This window comes from Lissotriton vulgaris, chromosome 6 (genome assembly GCF_964263255.1).
Source record: "Lissotriton vulgaris chromosome 6, aLisVul1.2, whole genome shotgun sequence".
In the NCBI taxonomy this organism is placed as follows: Eukaryota; Metazoa; Chordata; class Amphibia; order Caudata; family Salamandridae; genus Lissotriton; species Lissotriton vulgaris.
In genome coordinates, this window is record NC_141694.1 from 35703089 (window position 1) to 35726591 (window position 23503).

The window sequence follows — 23503 nt, forward strand, 5'->3', positions numbered from 1 at the left end:
ATCAAAATGGCGACAAAGGCGGAAATATAGCGATATTAGAAAAAGCGGCGCATATCACAGAAGCACACCGCCAATTGAGAAATACCAAGCATTATGACAAACTGAAAAGAAATCCAACCATGGAGATCAAAGAAATGGTGGATGCGAAGCTTGCAGATTGGACAGACAAAGGCCTGATTGATGAAGAAGAAAGGAAATATCTCACGGTGGCGCACCCGGTCACAGCAACCATATGTTTCCTTCCGAAATTGCATAAGAACCAGAAGATGCCCCCAGGACGCCCAATCTTATCTGCGAAGGGCTCTCTCCTAGAACCAATTGCAAATTACTTTGACTATTTTTTGAATCCCTTTGTAACGTGCCTAGACTCTTACATACAGGATACAAGTGATTTACTAAGAAGATTAGAAAATACTCCCTGGCAGGAATCATACCAATTGGTATCAATGGATGTCATATCCCTCTACACCAACATCGGGAATGACATAGGACTCAACGCATGCAACTTTTTTCTGAACGAAAGGAAAATGCAATTTGGAAACCATAATCAGATATTACTGAAAATGATTTCTATATGTTTGACCAGAAATATCTTCGTGTTTGGGGACGAAGTATATTGTCAGAACAATGGAACAGCAATGAGATTTTCCTTCAGTCCCAGCTACGCCTGTTTAGCGATGGGATGGTGGGAGAAGGAGGTGGCGTGGAACAGCAGCAACGAAGAAGCATTAAACAAAGTCATTAGTTGGACAAGATATATTGATGACTTACTAATTATTTGGGATGGCAGCAAAGATGAATTTCTACAACACTTTTAAATTATGAACAACAGCATACCGAATCTAAAATTCAGCTGTGAAATCAGCAACGAACGGATAGTATTTCTAGACACAGAAATTTATATAAGGGAAAATCAAATCCATACCACGTTACATCGAAAATGTACTGCTACCAATGCCACCCTAGAGGCCACAAGCTTCCACCAGCAATCCCTCATTTCTAGTATCCCTTACGGGGAATTTCTGAGAATTCGCCGAATCTGTAGTGAAAAGGAGGAATGGCTTAAACATAGTACTGCAACTACAGACCGGTTCAGACGGCGAAAATATAACACTGGCGTAATTAAAAAGTGCTGGGATCAAACAAATCAAAAAACCAGAGAAGAATGCCTGGTAAAAAAACAGAAGGAATCCACAAGTGAATCAGAACCAGTACGACTGATAATGGATTACTCAAATGAAAGCAAAGGAATTGCAAACATTTTGAAACGTAATTGGAAGATCTTACAGTTGGATGATACAGTCAAGAATATTATGGGACATCATCCAACAATCTCGTACAGAAGGGCAAAAAATCTGAAAGATCATTTAATCCACAGCCACTTCAGGAAAACAGCTAAAAAAGACATATGGCTAAAAACAACGGGATTTGTAAAATGTTATGCATGTAAAGCGTGCCAAATTGCCAAACCCATAAAGAAAGTACAAATGGCAAACAAAAAAACATGGGAGATCAGAGAACTAATCACTTGCAAAACACAATATGTGGTTTATGTTGTGGAATGCCCGTGCCCATTGAGGTACGTGGGCAATACTGTGTGTGAACTAAAAAAATGAATACTGGAGCACGTCCGGGCTACCATTCATCAGGACAGAACAAATGCGGTAGCTAAGCACATGGAACAACACCACCAAAGTGACTGTAATCAGCTGAAATTCTTTGGAATTGAAAGTGTCCCCAAAAAAGAACGAGGGGGAGACCGAGAGAGACTTCTTAGACAGAAGGAGTCGCGTCACATCCTGAACCTAAGAACCTTAACCCCGTATGGGTTAAATCAGTCAGAAGAATTATATATACACTTGTAAAAACTTCTCTTTTGAAAAATGACAATTGCTCTAAATTCAATGCTTGACTGCTTAATAAACCCACTAGAGGGTATGAAAAGAGACCATCATTATGACCATTGTTGAAATAATGTGTGAGAAATCAGCGTAATCCTACTGGAGGGAATTGTTGTAGGTCAGATGGCTGTACATGCATATTAATGTCTTAACCCACTAGACGGTATGAAAAGAGATAATCGTTATGACCACAGTTGTAAATAATGTGTGAGAAATCAGCGTAATCCCACTACAGGGAATTGTTGTTGGTCAGATGGCTGCATATACACATATGAAAGAAGCAGGAAAAAGCATAATAATGAGCAATACGGTTTTATTGTAAATATACATATAACATAAAAAGCTACATCTCCCACAAAGAATTGAGGCGCTGGTGTTCCCCAAACAGGAAGCGAGGGTATGTTTAATTAACTACATAAAGTAGGGGGAGCCAAGCGGTCAGTTGATCGTGAGCAAGGTATCTGGATATACCGAAACGCGTAGATCTTTAACATCTGCCACAATCAAAGAGAATGTAAGAAAATAAAAGAAAAATTGCAAAAACGACCTGTGGAGTGCGACCCGTTTGTTTCTCCAACCGGAGGAATTGTGTGGAAATTGGCCGCAGCGTGGTTCAGCTGCAGGGTGCCGCACCCGAATTGAGCGCTGCAGTAACGGCGAATGGAACCAGTATGTATGTATGTATGTATGTATATATATATATATGTATATATATATATATATATCTGCAAGAGAGCTTGTTCACACAGCGTGCCAGAAACAGGGAAGTGCTTAAGTAGTACAGTATGTATATATATTGTGTGTGTGGATATACACATGACACAGCAATTACTGTGCCATCTTTCCTTCCAGTTAGGTACTATGAAGCGTGCTTGGAGAGTAGTTCTTTCACACCACCAATAGGTAAGATAAGATAACAGGGATTGGTCTTAATTAAAGTCAGTAATAGGAAGGTCATTCGCCATAAGAGTTTGGTAATGATACCTATTCAATGTCGTCGATATATTGTCTTAGGGTAAACACTTAGTCAGTAGAAAAGATTTGGTTTCTTTTTGAAGGAGGTGGTAGAGGAAATGAAGCAAACATCCAGTGGTAGAGAGTTCCATATCTTGGGCGCAGTAACCGAGAATTCTCTGGACCCAGTTTTCTTTTTGTTGGTTCGTTTGGGTTTTAGGAGCAAGGTGAGCGCTCTTCATGAGTATCTTCTGCCCCCTGATTTTTCTAGCTTTTGAGCCAGGTAACTGGGGGTATTGAAATGTAACACTTTATGTGTTCTGCAAGCAATTTTCAGTTTGATTCTTGCTTCATACGGTAGCCAGTTTAAGGATTTTAGGGCTGGTGAGATGTGTGTTTCTTTTTGTTCCGATGACCAGTCTGGCTGCTGCTGAGGGAGGCTCTTAGAGGGGCCAATTTGTATACAGGTAAGCCACATAGTGAGGCACTACAATAATCTATTCTGGGCAATACTAGAGAGAGAGCTTGGACCGCTTGTTTTAGGTCTTCGTATGGTAGGTAGGGTAAAGTTGCCGCAGAATGCTCAGTTGGTAGGTTGCTCCTTTGGTGGCAGCACTAATGTAATCCTGCATATTTAGATGTTTGTCTAATGTAATACCTAAGGACCTGGCAGAGTCTATGATGTGGGGCGAGCATCTGAGGGCAGGAAATCTGGGCAGTTGCACCGCAGCGCGGGGGCACCCTGGCCGAGTGCAACCATGCACTTTACAAATGTGCCTATTATTATTATTATTAAGTTGTTTCAACCAAAGATCAGTCTTGGAGCTGTTATTCGGCAGGGAGATGAGAAGAAATTCTGTTTTAGCAGCGTTGAGTTTGAGATGGTCAACTGTGAGCTAGAGGTGTGTATTTTGTAAAATGGGTTTGAGGGATATAATGTCCTCTGGGGTGGTGATTTTGAGATGCAGCTGAGTGTCATCGGCGTACATATGGTAGTGGATGTTATAAGATTTTAGGAGGTTTGCTAGTGCTTCCAGGAATAGGTTAAAGAATAGATGAGAGAGCAGATCCTTGAGGAACTCCAAGATTGATCGTGTGGGACTTGGAGAGAGATTGATCCATTTTGACTCTTAGGGATCTATTTTGGAGGAAAGAAGATAACCATTGTAATATGACCCCTGATAAGTCCATCCTTTGTTCTAGTAAGTTCAGTATATTATCCTGTTTGATGGTGTCAAAAGCTGCTGATAAATCAAGCAATATTAGAAGGCATGATTCATTTTGATCCGGCATTTTTAGTATGTGAGTAAAGGCAGATTCTGTGCTGTGAACTTGACGGAGTTAAACAATAATGTGGCGCCCCTGTGTCCCTCAGAACCTGGGTATGGATATATAAGCAACAACAATGGTTTTGTCTGGTTTACCAACTATTTCTTATGTAAACATTTAATGTTTATATGCTATTCTCTCTAGTCTTCAAACATTCATATCTCAGCTGTTTTGACATATGGAACACATTGCAAAAAGCAACACAAGTAATACAGATTTTTGTGATCTTGACGGAAGCCTGATTGGTGTTGATCGAGGAGTTGATAGTTGTTTATATGATTGCAGAGTTCGTTCTGTACACATTTTTCTAAGAGCTTTGCCAGAGTAGGGAAGTTATTAGGATCAGAGCTGTCTGCCATAGGTTTTTTTTTAAATGGGTGTTACTTGTCCTACTTTTAGGCAATCGGGGATCAAACAAATGATGGATGGAATGCTGAAAATGCGAACATTCTCCCCCAGTCAAAAGATCTGGGTTAAATCCTTTTAAATTTATGAGGAAGGTGATGCGATAATGGTCTGTCCAGTCACAGGGGTTAATAGACTCTAAGGAGATAGTGTCCTTCTTAGAGATGATAATTTCCAGAGTCTCACCCTTGTTGTGTGTTGGTCTGTCAGAAATTTGGGACAACTCATGGTTTATTAGGAAAGATTTTAGGCTAGTCACTGAGTGGTCATTCAGATCATTTCATTGTAGATTAAAGTTGCTCAGGAAGATTTGGCGTCCTTGAAGATTATCATTCATTGTGATGATTTCTATGATTTGTTCAGTGAACAAAGAGTTATCGCCCCCTTGAGGGTGATAAATTCATGTATATTACAAATGGATTTGTTGTTGCAAGAGATATTGATGCTAAGATATCTGCATGTTGTTAAAGGTATTGTTTCCAATTGGCGTATTTAAAGAGTATTGTGGTAGATGCATGCTATTCCACCACCCGTTTTCTTGGGTCTGTCTAGTCGAATGATCTTGTGACTGGGTAGGACTAATGGATCTATGATGGGATGAGATGAGTTGTTTTACCACGTTTCCGCAAGAATATCTATATCGAACCTATGCAAGAGGATAATGTTGCGTGTTTATCTAGGTTCCTGATCGATACTGTGACCTTATGCCCCTATTCGGCTATAAAACCATTTATTCCCTATATTGGCATAACCGTTCAAGTGCGATTTTCTGAAAAGTCATCTCTGGCCTCACACGAACAGAGCCACATTCCAGCATAGTTCCCTCTGCCACTTCCTTTGCGACCAATTAGTGCAATGACAGAGCAGCAGTCACTATCTGATATTCCTAGATAACACTCCGAGTTCTTCAACAAGATAAAAACTCAGCAAACCTGGAAATCCCCGCTTGCTATGTTTTGATTAGTAATGGAACTCTAATGAGCAACTGATAACTATCACTTCCTAGTGACATCTTTAATTGACGTCTTATGTCCAGCAGACTTGCGTCAAACCCGGCACCTGTCAGGTATAAATATTACCAACGTTGCCTTAAGCACTGCCTGTTGTACGAGCTACTGAAGCCAGCTGCCTGCACGACCCCGTGTTGGTAAATCTAGCACTCTGTCGCTGCAGCCTGCTATCCTGTGGTGGTGAAGCTGCTGATACCATTATCGCCGCTAAAGCGCGACATATGGTGCAGTACGCTTAAGGAGCTGAACAGCCGTCCCTCTGCGAAGACTTCCAGCTGCCCGCGGACGCTGTCCCCCCTCCTTCCTCGACGCGCTGAAGAGAAGCCGCTGCCTTTCTCGTGCAGAGAAATCCAGTCCCGGCGCTTCCGGTTTACCCTCGCGGGTGACTGGGATATCGAGAGAGACCCCTGAAGGAGATACCAATCCTCCATCATTCTATTCAGAGGTATGGTGTTGACTAAACCCTTAGACGAGAATTCTTGAAACAAACCTTGGCAAAACCAACTTCACTTAAGCTACTTACTTGCTCCCCTTTCACGTGTTAGGCTTAGGTCAGGCACACTGGGGTAGGCTTAGTTAGAAGCACCAGTTGAGTATGTTAGCCTAATGACTATATGACTGTATATATGTTTTATTACTTTTAAACCATTGTATGGCTAAGAAACCATATCAATGCTTTTACAGTTCTATTTCGCAATACTTATCTTACTGTACGTACTTTTTATAATAACAATTATTGCAATTGTGGCAATTCATTTCTCTTGTACGAGAAGAAAGACTGTTCAATAAATGTTAACCCTTTATTGACAAACGCCCGTCTCTCTATTCTCTACATCTCGTGAAAGTAAACTGCACTAGACTGACTGAGTGAAATACATGTCTATTGTTTCACACGACCCTAGAGATCGACTCTTGATCTGAGGAGCAAAGTTGTCATGTTGCACGGTTGTTGGAAAACTGAATCCCTTCTTGTCTGTGCCAAGGAAGCTGATCACTTCCTATGCAGAGAAGAAAGTTTCCAGTGACCTCTGAGCTAGTTGGTAACACAACCCAATTAAGTTTAGCATAGTCAGTGGAGGCCTGGAATATCTGCAGTTCCACGTCGATACTACTGTTTATGTTATTCCAATGCGCAGGGCCTAGTGGGAAACTAGGAACTACACTACATGGCGCCCAACGTTTGGTAAGGCGATAAACTAACGTAAGACTTATAGAGTAACTCAGTCGTGCATATTTCACAGACCCCTTTCTCCCGTAAATATTTCCAATAGACGTCTGGAGTGGGTGAAAGGTTAAAATCCGCCCGACCTTAGTAGGAAGAGATTCCTATGTAAAGCTCCGGTTTATTCAACGTTGAAGGATACAGTGTTCCAAAATATTGTGCACCTAATCTTTGTCTCCTTGGAGACCTACTCTGCAAACCTTGCATTTTTACAATGCCAGAAAATAACGGAACCTCTGGGGCCGCAGTAGATGCGACTCAGCAAGGTCCCGAACAAGCAGACCCGGATGCTATTATCATCCCGGTTCACTTAAGAAGATCTATAACGTTAAAACTTATAGAAAACGGACTGACACCTCAAGGTGGTACAGTAATTTTCGTGATAGAGGCTCACGAGTATCGGCAGACAGAGGTATTCTATTCATGGATAAACTTTCCAGCGGCAAACGCTACAACACGAGAGTTTCACTATTACAAAATAGAGGAACCTCCGGGAGAGTACGCTCCTTTCGAGGAGATTGAAATCCCACTTAAATTTCAAGAGCACCTGCTCTGGTTTAATGGCGCCCTAAAACACAATAATCACATAACCAGGCTCGGTCCACTAGGTAGACCAGGAGCAACGTGGCCAGCTACACACCACATCCTGACATTGCAAGAATGTCAAGAGAAGAGCTGTTAGCACAGCTCAAAACACTAATAAAAATACATAGGCAATTAGTCCAATATGTAATGCGGACTGCAACAGTCCAGCCAGCTGTTAATACACCACAGCTGACCCCTCATCAGGGGAACACAAATAAAATTACACCACAGAACATACAGTCATGTCTTGGTAAAACACCCGTAAAACGGGAACAAATACCTTTCTGGTTAGCACAGAAAATCACTCAAATAGAGGCAGTATTTCCTGATACTACCCCTATTGAGAAACACAGAATCTTGACCATCTGCCTTCCTATGGGAATCGCACCACACGTGGAGGACTGCGACACTTGGGGTACAGTCTTTGCTTCCATTTATACAAAAACACACGGTGTTCCGTCTATGGCGGTAATACCAGAAGTGCTAAAACAGATTCAAAATGAATTCGGTCCAGAGCCCGCTTTAAATCTAGGTATGAAATTACTGAAAGACTTCAAGCAGGTCTCGGCTATATTATTAGCCAACATAAGAGGAGAAGCAGCATCTGTGGCGATTCGCCAGAAGTTGAGGGAAACAGATATAAAAGATCCTGTTGAGCTTGCAAAAATCATAGAAAAATGCTATGAAGAATTAGGTAGAGACAGCTTGGGTGGGAAACCGGTAAAGCCCCAACTGCTCGAAAATCCTGAAAAATTATTTATTAAAAATAATTTAAACACTCCTAAAAAGAGCTGGGATGGAAATAAACAATCCACTCCCAAGGAAAAAGTTTTCCAGTCCAGAGGAAGGTCTCCTCGACGGAGGGAAAGATCTCCGACTCGAGAACGCCAGTCTCCCCAGAGGGAGCCCTCTGAGAAAAGATATAACCTTAGAAATAGGGATAATCTGAAAAAACCTGATAGATATCAAAGTATTGATACACGTCCCTCTCGATCTCTTCCACAGAATTCGGAAAGAAGAGGACGGTCAGACCCAGGAGAGCACACCAAGTCCAAAGACAAGGAACCTGCTCAGAGTAAAAAATCTCAATTTCCTAAAAAGAAGGTAGCCAGTATTAGAGTAATCAACCATGCCGAGAATACTGAGGACACAGTTGAAAAACGGGGAGTGGGCATTGACAATGTTGGACAGTGCAGCAGAAATCAGTATAGCGCGCAAGAACTTGATGAGTCATCTGGAGACAGTGGACACGAATGAATACATTCAGGTTGAAACTGCCGACGCCAGACTTAGCGAGCCCCATAAAATATACGAAATTACATTGCGTATAGAGGGTGATAAGACTAGGAAAATTAAGGGTCTATTTTGGGATAAGCTCTCAAAAGGCTATGATATTCTGTTAGCTGAAAAAGATTGGCCCCCAGAGTTTGTCAGGGAGTGCCCTCGTGGCGAAGAAGTGATTATGCCTGCCTTCTCGAATCACATACCGATTCACAAAAAATATACATATGCAAGGAAATGGGCAGTGGCCCAGGCACCTGCATTGTATAAAAATCATGTAGGATGAGATGAGGACTCTCCTCCTCACAAAATCCAACTAAAAAGTGAACCAACTGCCCAACGGCAGTATCCCATAAAGCAAGAAGCTAAAAAACAGGTCAGGGAGATCTTAGATCAACTTGAGTACCAGGGGGTGATTGAAACGTGCACCTCTCAAATGAACAATCCTTTTTTTCCTGTCTCCAAGCCAGACAATTCATATCGTCTAGTTTTGGACTACAGACATCTTAATACATGTTGCAAAACTTTTGCAGTACAAAACTCGCATAGTGCAGCCCTAATGAATAATATAGTTAGGAAAAAATATAAAACGACATTAGACATATCTAATGGTTTCTTTTGTCAAAACTTTGCACCAGAAAGCAGATATTTGACCGCTTTCTCCGCATTTGGGTCGCAGAAAAAATTCTGTCGACTCCCACAGGGGTTCAAGAACAGCCCAGGACTATTCTCAGCTAGGGTAACAGAGTTACTACAAATCTATGATGATGAAGCATTATCTTACGTAGATGATATTTATCTCACAGATGACGACTTGGATACTCACTTGAAGAGAGTGAACACCATTATACTTGGGTTCGCAGCAGAGGGTTACAAATTCAACTTTAAAAAGTCCCGAATTGCCCATCTGACAGTACTATTTTTAGGGTACGAATTATCAAGTGAAGGGAAAAGCCTAGCGGACAACTTCTTAGAGAAGTGCGCTGTACTCCAAGCTCCAAAAACGCTGAAGAATTTACAATCCATATTAGGTTTTCTGAATTTCGGAAGAACTTACATTCTAAATTACGCAGAGAGGGTTAAACCTCTCTACGAACGAATTAAACCTGATTTTAAACAAATCAATTGGACTCAAAAACACACAGAAATTTTGAGATCACTGCAAACAGACATGTTAGCAAAAACAAAATTAGATACACGTGACAACACGATCGATCTTGTAATCCGAGTCATCCCAGGAAGATGCGGATTCACATACCTAACCTCTAATGAGGGACAAAAGGTACCAATTTCAATTAAATCTCACTTGTACACACAAGCAGAAAAAACATTCAGTCACACAGAAAGAACTGTGAACGCAGTGCAAATCGCATTAGCAAATGAACGAGAACTAGCACACGGCAAAAGGATTAACATCCTCACAGCGGAATCCGCCTTCGAAGCGCTATTCAGCCCAGTAAACCTGCCTACAGTGTCACTGGATCCGAAATGGATACAGTGCATAGATTCTCTAGGAGCGGAAGACGTGAAATACTATTTCGCCCCGCAATACGAAGAACTGAATGATTTAGAGTATGAAGAAGAATATCCTCTGCCAATCGAAATTCTGCCTCTCCCACTATATGCCTGTATAATCTATACAGATAGCTCTGTACAGCATTTCAACGTAGAGAGAAAATCCTACGACGCAGCATGTGCGATCATTAAATGTCGTTGGCTGTGCGGTAAAATCAGACCGAAAGTAACAAAAACTGAATCTGTAAGAAAGTATTCGATTCAGAGAACTGAAATCAGATCTTTAAAGATGGCGCTTGAAAATGCAGAACGCGAATTCCCGACACTTATAGTGTGCGATTCTCATTTTTGCGTCAACTCTTACAACAATAAACTGCAGAGTTGGATCAAAAACGACTACAAAGATGACACAGGTGCCACAATAAAGCATAAATTGCTCTGGAACGAGGTAGCTCTTTTAAGTAAAGAACTACAAAAGACTCACGTGATTCACGCACAGAGTCTTCAACGTGATGGCGTTCACGTTGCAGGGAATTCATTGGCTAATACAGCCACCGCGGAAGCAACTAACCCGGCTTCCATAGCCACAAAAAAGCGTACAGATAAATACATAGACGGGGAAACCATGCTGGCAGTAAAAACGACCGTAAAAGGCGACTGTGCAGCACTACCCATAAACTATCCACTCAATTATGCATACATAATCGATGCAAACTCCGTTCCTTTTGCTCGAATCCCTGGAGTGGGGGACAGAGTAATTCCAAACACGAACAGGAGAATATTTTTAATAGCAGACGCACACATGGGATTGGGTCTGAGACACCAAACAATCAGGGACTCTCTGACTGAATTACAATCAGTATACTGGTGGCCGGGAATGAGTGTAGAACACCAAATATATGCAAACAACTGTGAAAACTGCAATAGGGATCGCAGTAGTGAACAATGCTACCGGCTACCGATCAGAAACAGCGTAACGCTGCCTGCACCCCAACCTGCCTCCTATTAATCAGTTAAGGCTAAAAGCACTTAAAAAATGAGGCCCCCAGCGCTCGGCTGATGCTAGAACGGTTATAAAAGATTTGCGAGACTTTATCGCCACATACGCAATTACCACGTTCCATTCTGACCAGGGTCCTGCTTTCAGCTCTCGAGCTTATAAGGAGGCCATGGCTAGCATGGGAATTGGGTTGCGGTATTCTTGTCCGTCGCACCCCGAAGGGAATAGTGTGGTAGAAAGAAAAAACCGGGACATAAAGCAATCTATAACAGCGAAGGTATTAGGTTCAGGCGCTGGGTGGGTCAAACATTAAATAAGTGTCCAGACTAGTCTTAACAACATGCCAAGAAATTCTCTAAAAAGGTTTCAGCCCATACGAACTATTGTTCGGAATTAGAATGCGAGTTCAGGACCTCGATAGTCAGATGTCAGTGGTACAAGAAGAAACAAAGCACTTTGATGTAAAGGATCGTTTGGCTGTTTTACAGGAACTGAATGAAACAAGAAAATCATTAAGCAACATAAAGTTAAAGCAACAGCCAAGTACCACTGACGAGGCACCAGCCGCAACAGCCCCAGCAAGGCCTGTCTGGATTCCAAAGATTGGGGATCTAGTCAGAGAAAAGATCGCGGTTAAGAAGGAATTTGGGCCTTCTTACAGAAAAGCAGTACCTGTCTTGGCAGTCACCGGAACAAGATCAGTTGTGCTACCGCCCCTTGCTGGTAAAAAGGAGAACAGAGTCGTGTCTATCGATCTGGTAAAACCACAAGCATGTGGCCTATAATCAACAGTAGGCCCAGTGGACTCCCAAGAAACAACAGAATACCCAAACTTGCAACAATCCAAGAGGTTCAAACTGAAAGACTCATCACATTCGATCAGCCTGCAGTGCACAATGAAGGACTATGCAATAATGCCATGGAACTCGTGCCTCTTGAAACACAGATTGAAACAGTTCGTCAAGAAACAACACCAGTCTACAATGATGTGGCATCAGAAAGTGCTACCGAGAGACAGATTGAAAGAACAATCCCATCAATTGACAGAACTGCCTCTGGTTATTTCATCAACTTCGACAACTTCTCTGAAGATTTAAACAACCCCGAAGTGATGCCAGAAACAAAAAAAGTCTTTTAAAGAAAAAGCAACGGAACTCTTTCATCAACTGAAGAAAATCTACCTTGTTTCCCCTTGGCTAGAGTTCTGGTTCAATCTAGGTGTATTTTTCCTCCTGCTTTGGCTCATCATGGTACTGTGTTTGGGAAAATTCATTGAAGGAAAATATATTACAATGGACACAGCAAGTCAGAACATCAACCTAGTCCTGAAACCACACAGATCATCCCACGTGAAGAAAAGAGAACTGTCAACAGTAAATGTCACAGCAATTCCAATACCTGGTGGGGTAGTATGGGAGAAAACAGACTATGAGATCTATGGTCCGGTCGAAATCCTGAAGTATCCTCATCAACTAAAGGTTTCCTTAAGTGACTTTGTGACACCAAGTACATTCTCTGATGATTGGGACTTTAACAGTATTAATGACATGATGTCTGATTTAGTAATGTAAGCTAGATTCACAGATCATGATTATTTACAAGGTTCATCTAGTTATGAGCAATTATTCTGTTACACCCACTATGGGGATCATTACTTGCATAAATCTGCACAGCCTAGAAATGTTTGTATGTATAATCAATGGGAACATTGTTCTACACCACCTAAAAGCAGTTCTAAAGCATTTTTTGAGAAATTCAAATACTTCTCAGGGTTTAACACCAGTGATGCAGAAACGTTTTATTATAAACTGTTAGATAAAACAGGAATGAAAACAATGCTGACAAATTCTAAATTGATATATTCAGAAGCATTTTATGACAAAATGATGACATTTGGTTTTGATCATTGGAAAAATAATATTGAAACGAAAACAGTTTGGGGTACAAAAGATTGGCAGGTGCAAGGCATTGAAGCACTATTTAGAACCTGCATGATACCAGAACAAATGTTATTTTTGAATGACACAATACACCAAACATCTTGTCTTGGCCTAGCTAAGATCAAAGACCTTAAAACACCGTCTATTCCAAAGCCAATAGCTGAGAATACAACCACAGATATTGAGTTAGACGTGTCACAAATTTTACATTTCAACAGAACACATCCTGATTGGAAAAAGTGGTTAATCTGGCCTACAGACACAAATAGCTGTCAAGATAGATTCCTGAATAAAACACAGGGTTTAAAAATGACCAGATTAGACTCAAGATACTCCCAGAGACAGCATCCAGGGATTATAACAACATACAGTGTAGGTAAACTCTGCCTTGAATGGCTAAAATCATCCACACTGGCTGAAATTAAGCAACACTTGTCTTTATTAAAAGATGGTGCTGATTTGCGCGATTTCATTCTTGGACCACGCAAACAGCGTCAAAAGCGTTTCATAGCGACCAGTATCTATGCTGCTTACAACGAGGCTTGGAAAGTAAAGCAAATTGAAACTGCTGAAAAAATACGAGAAATTGATCGTATTAATTTGGAGAAATCACTTTCTGTAGTAGACAATGGGTTAACGACTCTGTCTTCCAGAATATATTCGTTGGACAATATTGTATCCTCTGCCTTTGATGTGATAGACAGAGATTTGCTAATGTTACAACATGGCCAGTCTCAATTACGTTCTATTATAGAATTAGGCTGGACGCTGCAAAATCTTCGTTCAGGCTATGTGCCTTGGCGTTTAATCAACACAACGTCATTATTTTCCAGTTTAACCTTACTGATAAACAGATCAGTTTGGCACAGAAAGGAGCAGACTATACAATCCTGAGCATCGAAAAACTCGAGAGATTACCATTGACAATGTCAGAGAGTCCTGTCATTGAATGGATAATACACGGAATTATCACAATTCCGATAACAACTTCCGATTTAAAAAGTGCCTTGAGTACATACCTGCTGGCCAGTATGAACAATTGGGTAAAGGATATGTAAAATCTATATGGAAATTACCATACACTCATTCTTGCTATAGTGACAGTGACAAAAATGTATTTCTTAGTGGTGAGAACTGTAAACATTCACTAAGCGGTATACTTTTGTGTCAGGGTATTAATTTACACGGAGCATGTGATGGAAATTCAAACAACCTTTCATGCCACCAGCTAGTCACACCTGCAACTCAGATAGAGCCCTTCTTTATGCAACTCGCAAACGGGAGTTACATTCTTAGAACGGATCACAGATGTTGTGGCCTCACGCCAGGGAAAAGTTATCTAATAGAAGTAACGTCCATGGTCAAATGTTGTATGCAAGCATTGTTCCCGAGTGGGCCTCCAGACATAGTGACTCCCATCTGGCCTCGTCTGAATCTCTATTCTATACGAATTGATACATTAAGCAAAATGAAATCTGTACTTTTACAGACAACAGTGCCTATAACGTCATCTAAAGAGACGTATGATCTTCTAGTTGCAAGGACAGCTACTGAAATTCATGACCTTTTATCAACAAATTGCCCCGTGCATTTCGTAGAAATGTTCAGCCAACTCCTTAACATGTCTAGTGCAACAAGCATCCCGGGCATATTTAAGACAGTCTTTACGGGACTGCTAACACCCTTCCAGGCAATTTTGGGAATCTTTCCTAATTTTGTGCACTCCATTTTTGGCGGCATACCATTATTTTTGGGACTCGTCGCAGGGATTCTATTTTTGACCCTCCTGCTACGTTATGGCAAGCCTCGGCTCAGACATAGCTCCCATGGGAATGGAAGAGACAATCCTAGCAATGCGCTACCGGGACAGGATAACTAACGTCCTTGGATTGGCCAGGCTGAGAGATCTAAACATGACCTGGTTCCTTTCATTCAGACCGATATGGCAAAATTGCATTTTACCTGTGCTACGGTGTATGCTTTGCGGCGATGAATGCGTGTTGGACATCTGTCTTTCACTTCCATCAGCAGTACCAATGGACGTCGATACTTTGCTCAGTCCAATAACGGCTCACGCATTGTGTTGTCCCCAGCGGCTACCAATTCTGATGACGGCATTTGTGGAGACTCCTGTACTACAGCCAAGTGGTAACAGTGGAGCAAGCGACAAAAGCAGCATCACCCAGGTACAGCCATTTGTGAGCATTGCTGGTCCTGAATACGATGACAGCAATCATTCTCACACCTGCCAAGTTACAGCACTATCTAATTTGGTTGAACTATCACCTGAATTTGTAGACCAATTCTTTGAGAGCCTGTCTGATACGATGTTCTCACCCGTACAGAAACAATAACTTTTAGAAGCTTTTCCGACACACAGCGTTCCCATGAACTCTGAATTCGGCCTTCAGTTTTGATCAACAATAACTGCCAAGAGCTTTGGAAATCTATTTTTCCCCGTTCAAGCAATAATTTTTTGAATTGGACAATTTTTCTAACATTGACCCTTTTTTTGGCACGAACAATTCTTTGCTTAACGTAAAAACTATTCTTAGAGAACAGAAGCTTCACACTTCTATTTCTAAACACATCTAGAGACATAACAATACTACACCAGCCTCTAGCACATATGTTATTACAATGCATTTTTATGTGATGATTTATCTCGCATTTCTTCTGTCAGAGATACTTCATGTGTAATTCTTTATGCATAATCGTTCAATGATTTCATATGCAATAATTTTTTGAATGATTTCTATGCTTTTAAAAAAAACGTACAGTACCTAAATTCCATGTATTATAAGTACGCCTATTTCGAATGCATTTATGTATTTTGGGGTGGGCAATGTTACACATGCATCTAATTGCTTTAGTTTTAGTAATTTTGATGGACATTAACCCGTGGAGTGGGTGTTGCGTGTTTATCTAGGTTCCTGATCGATACTGTGACCTTATGCCCCTATTCGGCTATAAATCCATTTATTCCCTATATTGGCATAACCGTTCAAGTGCGATTTTCTGAAAAGTCATCTCTTGTCTCACACGAACAGAGCCACATTCCAGCATAGTTCCCTCTGCCACTTCCTTTGCGACCAATTAGTGCAATGACAGAGCAGAAGTCACTATCTGATATTCCTAGATAACACTCCGAGTTCTTCAACAAGATAAAAACTCAGCAAACCTGGAAATCCCCGCTTGCTATGTTTTGATTAGTAATGGAACTCTAATGAGCAACTGATAACTATCACTTCCTAGTGACATCTTTAATTGACGTCTTATGTCCAGCAAACTTGCGTCAAACCCGGCACCTGTCAGGTATAAATATTACCAACGTTGCCTTAAGCACTGCCTGTTGTACGAGCTACTGAAGCCAGCTGCCTGCACGACCCCGTGTTGGTAAATCTAGCACTCTGTCGCTGCAGCCTGCTATCCTGTGGTGGTGAAGCTGCTGATACCATTATCGCCGCTAAAGCGCGACCTATCGTGCAGTACGCTTAAGGAGCTGAACAGCCGTCCCTCTGCGAAGACATCCAGCAGATTCCAGCTGCCCGCGGACGCTGTCCCCCCTCCTTCCTCGACGCGCTGAAGAGAAGCCGCTGCCTTTCTCGTGCAGAGAAATCCAGTCCCGGCGCTTCCGGTTTACCCTCGCGGGTGACTGGGATATCGAGAGAGACCCCTGAAGGAGATACCAATCCTCCATCATTCTATTCAGAGGTATGGTGTTGACTAAACCCTTAGACGAGAATTCTTGAAACAAACCTTGGCAAAACCAACTTAACTTAAGCTACTTACTTACTCCCCTTTCACGTGTTAGGCTTAGGTCAGGCACACTGGGGTAGGCTTAGTTAGAAGCACCAGTTGAGTATGTTAGCCTAATGTATATATGACTGTATATATGTTTTATTACTTTTAAACCATTGTATGGCTAAGAAACCATATCAATGCTTTTACAGTTCTATTTCGCAATACTTATCTTACTGTACGTACTTTTTATAATAACAATTATTGCAATTGTGGCAATTCATTTCTCTTGTACGAGAAGAAAGACTGTTCAATAAATGTTAACCCTTTATTGACAAACGCCCGTCTCTCTATTCTCTACATCTCGTGAAAGTAAACTGCACTAGACTGACTGAGTGAAATACATGTCTATTGTTTCACACGACCCTAGAGATCGACTCTTGATCTGAGGAGCAAAGTTGTCATGTTGCACGGTTGTTGGAAAACTGAATCCCTTCTTGTCTGTGCCAAGGAAGCTGATCACTTCCTATGCAGAGAAGAAAGTTTCCAGTGACCTCTGAGCTAGTTGGTAACACACCCAATTAAGTTTAGCATAGTCAGTGGAGGCCTGGAATATCTGCAGTTCCACGTCGATACTACTGTTTATGTTATTCCAATGCGCAGGGCCTAGTGGGAAACTAGGAACTACACTACAATAAGGTTGAGGTTGTAGATATCTGCTGCGTGTTTATTTGCTGATCTGCAGTCGAGAAGCATGCGCTTCAGCTGATTATTGTTATGATGAGAGGCCATTTGGGATAAAATGACGTGCTTGAGGTTGTTCTTGTTTATTCCTTTGTGATTGTAGTTTGGTTTTCTGAATGGGTTCGCTTGGATGGTTTGGATTTGATTTCGATCAGAATTATTAGTATTCTTTTCAGACTGATAAGAGAGGAGCAGTTTGTGGATCTCATTGCTCAATAGATCTTGATGTGATGTCTTTGGGTGAGTAGCATCATTCGGGGAAGGTGTAGTTTCCGATCCCAGATTGGCTGTGTGTGGTACGTGGAGTGGGGGGGATGTCTGTAAGAGAGTCCGTACTGGTTATCATGGATCTATTTGAGCTGTGAGAGGGACGATGCTCGGATGTGATGAATGTAAGTCTCTGAAGATCCTGCTTAATGTGTTTAGGCAGCGATCAATCTCATTGAATTGCATTACCCAGTATTCGGGTTTAAGAATAGCGGTTCATTTGTAGGTGAAAGACTCTTAATGAAAGATGATAAACACAATAGTGATGTGTGGAATGCTTGCCGATTGTCTCAGCCACTGGTAGTTGCTCTGGATCACATTCCAGGGTATTGTTTTTCACCCTTTATGTGAATCCAGACAGAAATCAGCGATGTGCAAATCAGTCTTGGTCCTGTCCCAACAGGAAGAGTCCACTCTGAAATGCCAAACTAGGTCCGCTCCAAAAAGGGCACCACAATCAAACCTAGACTGGTTTTGGCCTGTTTAGGCTTGTCAGTGAAGTATAGCTACACTTCTGTGGTACAAAGACAACAGGATCCTGGTCTGAGCATGCCTGTTGCACTTAAGAATTGCACTGAGGAAAACACAACATTGGTGAGTGCAATTCTTGCTAATCCACTGGCAGTTGCTCAAAATGCATTCCAGTCCATTGTTTTTCGCCCACCTGCCACTTCAGATAGGGACGAGCTATATGTAATTATGTCTTTGTCCAGCTCTAATGGTAACAGTCCATTTGAAACTGCCAAGCTGGGTCTCTTCCAGACAGGACCACGAGCAACACTCGCAGGTTTCTGCCTACTAATGCCTCATCATTGATGTATAGCTTGAGGCATGTGGCACAGTGAGCACAGACACGTCTGTACATACCTGTATTGAGGAAACACAAAGCTGATGGGTGAAATGTTTGCAAACTGCCTCCAACCGGCAATCGCTCAGTCAGCATTGCAGTTCAGTGTTTTATGAACCAAGGCTTGCTTGCATATGGCTGATGCTAGACCTGGCATCCTTTGTGTGGTTTCCTCCCAACTTTTTGCCTTCAGACCTCCTGATTTTGCTGCCTTTGTTCTTGCTGGCAGTAGGACGCTGCACACTTTATCACTGCTAACTAGTGCTAGAGTGATTGTGCTCTTTCCCTAAAACATGGTAGCATTGGCTCCTACCCAATTGGCATGTTTAATTTACGTATACGTCTTTGGAAAAGTGCACTACATGTCCCCGGGTCCTGTAAATTAAATGCTGCCAGTGGGTCTGCAGCATAGATTGTGCCCCCTACTTAAGCAGCCTTTAAGCATGTCTCAGGAGTGCCATTGCAGATCCTGTGTGTTTGTGCAATTTTAAGATGCTATGTCGACTTTGCAAAGGACCTTTTTTCCAGGCCTAAATCTTCCTTTTTAGTGCATATTTGTCACCCCTAGGAGAGGCCTTGGACAGCCCAGAGTACAGGGTGCATTGTACTCAATGCGGGACATATACTTTTTCTACATGTCCTGATAGAAAAAAATCAAATTCGTTTTTCACCACTGTGAGGCCTATCTCTCCCTTGGGATAACTTTACTTTTTATATGTGTAGTTTCCGAATGGAAAGAAATAACTAGATCATGTTTGGTGTCTCTGGAATCTTAATTTAAAATCCTAACTTATGGTAAAGTCAGATTTTAAATTACAATTCTGAAAATGACACTTTTAGAACGTTGGTGTTTTTTTGCCTTAGTTGTTTAGTGCCTACAGACTGTCTCAGGTCACATGACTGAGTGTAGTTGGTACTTAGGCTTTATGTGTTCCTCTTAGACAACGACACACAATTGGACCTAAGGTGTGACTGGAGTGGCCATCACTGGCAGGATGGGAGGGAGGAGCTGGGCCCATTCTCTCAACTGAATATCCTGTGTCCTGTTGCAACACAAAGGGCTGCATACACCCTGTGTTTAGTCTGGAGCCAGGGTAGGCAAGGCAGGGCATCTGTGCACTCGAAGTTCAAAGACATGCCTCTAGAAGCTTCTCCCAACTTCAAAGTCATAATTGTGTATAAAAGAAGGACCTTGGACACCACCACTTGAGAATACTTCTGGATCCACCCTAAAAAACTGCACGTGATTCGAAACTGCGCGGCCCGCACCCTCCTGCGCATTCCCCGCCGGCAATCAGTGAGGACTGAACTAAGAGCACTTCACTGGCTACCGGTTAAAGATAGGGTCAATTTTAAAAGCATATACATCGCCAACCGTGCCTACTGGAGGAAAGGAGCAGTCCTTAATCACAGCCTGATCATTCCCTACAACCCCAACAGGCAGCTGAGATCTTCCCTCGCCTTCCAGGTCATCATCCCCAGATACAAAAGAGAAAGAAGCGGAGGGAGAATGTTCTCTACCAACGCAGCAAGGCTCTGGAACTCCCTTCCACTTTCCATCCGCTCAGAACCAAACATCCTGCAATTCCGTAAAAAATTAAAAACCTTTCTCTTCAGGAAATAATCCCTGACCTGCCTCACCCCCACCGTATTCAGTTATAGCGCTGGGACGCCTGCGGGTAGCTATCGCGCTCTACAAAAACCTATTCCATTCCATTCCATTCCATTCCACATCACATATGGATACTCTGCCAGGAAGAAAAACTGTTGTGCTGCTGAAAGGACTCTCACTCTGCTGGACTGCTATTCTGAGGGTGCTGCTGCCCTGCTGTGCTGACCTGCTGCCGGCTGCTTGGGTGAGAATGACTGCACCTTCTTTTATTGACCCCAGAGTGACTCCAAGGTCTAGTTGGCTGGCCTCCTGATCTGTAGCCTTAGGGACATACAAGCTTCCAACAACCTTGCATTTGCACCTAGACTCTGCCATTTGTGAGTCTACCCTGCTGAGTAATGCCACTCTAGTCCTGGACCATTGGAAGTGACTTTGAAGTGCTTTGCCAGCCTCCGTGGATCCAGCAGCATTTCTCTGCTTCACAGTGCAATCCTGTGCAGAATCTACACATTTCCGCTGCTGCATGGATTTGACTCGTCGCAAAGATCATCCTCGAAGCAGGTCCTCACATCTCTTTTCAACATCAGCCTCTACGATGATGCCGTACTTCGCATCGCACCCTTGCAGCTCTTTGGAACCGACACATCATCCCGACTGCACACCACATCCTCGATGCCAGACTTGACTTAGCAAGCCAGTTGATGGGATTCTCAACATCGATGCAATGGAACCCTGCTCCGCAGCTACACCACATTTCAGAACTGACGCATATCCTCATCTACGCTATGCATCTTTGACATAGATCAACTCAATGATCCCAACCTGGATTTTAAGGTACTTTGTTCAGAGGGCCTAACTGGGGTCTCTATAGCCAGCCACACTCCATCGCTGTCGGCCTGAACTTGAGATTTTGACGCTGTCCGGCACGACCCGATATCCACAGTTGGCACTTTAAGCTTTTTTGCGCTATTTGGACCTAAACCTTCAGATTCAATGTCTTCGGTTCTACTAATTGGATTTTTGTCGTTTTGGTCTTGTTTCATTCAATCAATCAATCAATCAATCAATCATAACATTTGCATAGCGCACTACTCACCCGGCAGGGTCTCAAGGCGCTTGGGGGAAGGGGTCCTCTATTGCTCGAACAGCCAGGTCTTGAGTTGTCTCCTGAACGCGAGATGGTCCTGGGTCAGCCGAAGATGGATGGGGAGGGAGTTCCATGTCTTGGCCGCCAGGTAGGAGAAGGATCTACCTCCGGCGGTGGCTCTTCGGATGCGTGGAACGGCGGCGAGGGCGAGGCTTGTAGAACGTAGCTGGCGGGTGGGCGTGTAGAAGGTCAAGCGGTCGTTGAGGTACTTGGGGCCCAGGTCGTGGAAAGACTTGTGTGCGTGGGTGAGGAGCCTGAACGTGATCCTCTTGCTGACGGGGAGCCAGTGCAGGTCCTTCAGGTGGCCGGAGATGTGGCTGCGTCGGGGGATGTCCAGGATGAGTCGGGCGGAGGCGTTCTGGATGCGTTGGAGTCTTTTCTGTAGCTTGGTTGTGGTTCCGGCATAGAGGGGGTTTCCGTAGTTCAGTCGGCTGGTGACGAGTGCCTGGGTGACCGTCTTCCTGGTTTCGGTCGGGATCCATCGGAAGATCTTGCGGAGCATGCGTAGGGTGTTGAAGCATGATGAGGAGACGGCGTTGACTTGTCTGGTCATCGAGAGGGAGGAGTCCAGGATGAAGCCCAGGTTGCGTGCGTGGTCTGTTGGCTTGGGAGTGGCGCCCAGGGCGGGTGGCCATTCATTAAACTAATATATATTTTTCTATACTGGTGTGGGATTCTTTTTGTGTGGTATTGTCACTGTTTTACTGTTTGCGATGTTGCACAAATACTTTACACATTGCCTCCAAGTTAAGCCTGACTGCCCGATGCGAAGCTACCAGGGGGTGAGCACGAGTTCAATTGGGGTTTGTTTATGCCTTATCCTGACTATGATTGTGGTTACTGCTTAACTAGGGTTCACACCGCAGTCAACCAGTAACCCAGTTTCTAACAGCTGCTCTCTATCTGTGGTTGCACCATTGCTGAAAAACAATGGGATTAAATATGGCTCAAGTGATTACCGGTGTGTGACGCGGTGGAGAAGCAGACAGGGACACGTCTCAAGTATTTCAATTGCTTTATTGTTAATACAGCTAGCGCGTGAGCGGGCGGATGAGCATAGCGCGTGAGCGGGCGGATGAGCATAGCGCGTGAGCGGGCGGATGAGCATAGCGCGTGAGCGGGCGGGTGAGCATAGCGCGTGAGCGGGCGGGTGAGCATAGCGCGTGAGCGGGCGGGTGAGCATAGCGCGTGAGCGGGCGGGTGAGCATAGCGCGTGAGCGGGCGGGTGAGCATAGCGCGTGAGCGGGCGGGTGAGCATAGCGCGTGAGCGGACGGGTGAGCATAGCGCGTGAGCGGACGGGTGAGCATAGCGCGTGAGCGGGCGGGTGAGCATAGCGCGTGAGCGGGCGGGTGAGCATAGCGGGTGAGCGGGCGGGTGAGCATAGCGCGTGAGCGGGCGGGTGAGCATAGCGCGTGAGCGGGCGGGTGGGCATAGCGCGTGAGCCGGCGGGTGGGCATAGGGCGTGAGCGGACGGGTGAGCATAGCGCGTGAGCGGGCGGGTGAGCATAGCGCGTGAGCATAGCGCGTGAGCGGGCGGGTGAGCATAGCGCGTGAGCGGGCGGGTGGGCATAGGGCGTGAGCGGGCGGGCATAGGGCGTGAGCGGGCGGGTGGGCATAGGGCGTGAGCCGGCGGGTGGGCATAGGGCGTGAGCCGGCGGGTGGGCATAGGGCGTGAGCCTGCGGATAAGCAATAAGCATAGGATGTGAGCCTGCGGATTAGCATAGCGTGGGAGCCTGCGGATGAGCATAGGGCGTGAGCCGGCGGATGAGCATAGGGCGTGAGCCGGCGGATAAGCATAGGGCGTGAGCCTGCGGATAGGCAATAAGCATAGGATGTGAGCCTGCGGATTAGCATAGCGTGGGAGCCTGCGGATAAGCATAGGGCGTGAGCCGGCGGATAAGCATAGGGCGTGAGCCGGCGGATAAGCATAGGGCGTGAGCCGGCGGGTGGGCATAGGGCGTGAGCCGGCGGGTGGGCATAGGGCGTGAGCCGGCGGGTGGG

General features: G+C 43.9%; 1 protein-coding gene across 2 annotated transcripts in view; it reads left to right on the plus strand.

The window, feature by feature from the left end:
• The window catches only part of BTBD9 (BTB domain containing 9), a 980923-nt gene that overhangs the window by 55695 nt on the left and 901725 nt on the right, over positions 1–23503 (plus strand). The gene's annotated exons all lie outside the window — the stretch shown is intronic.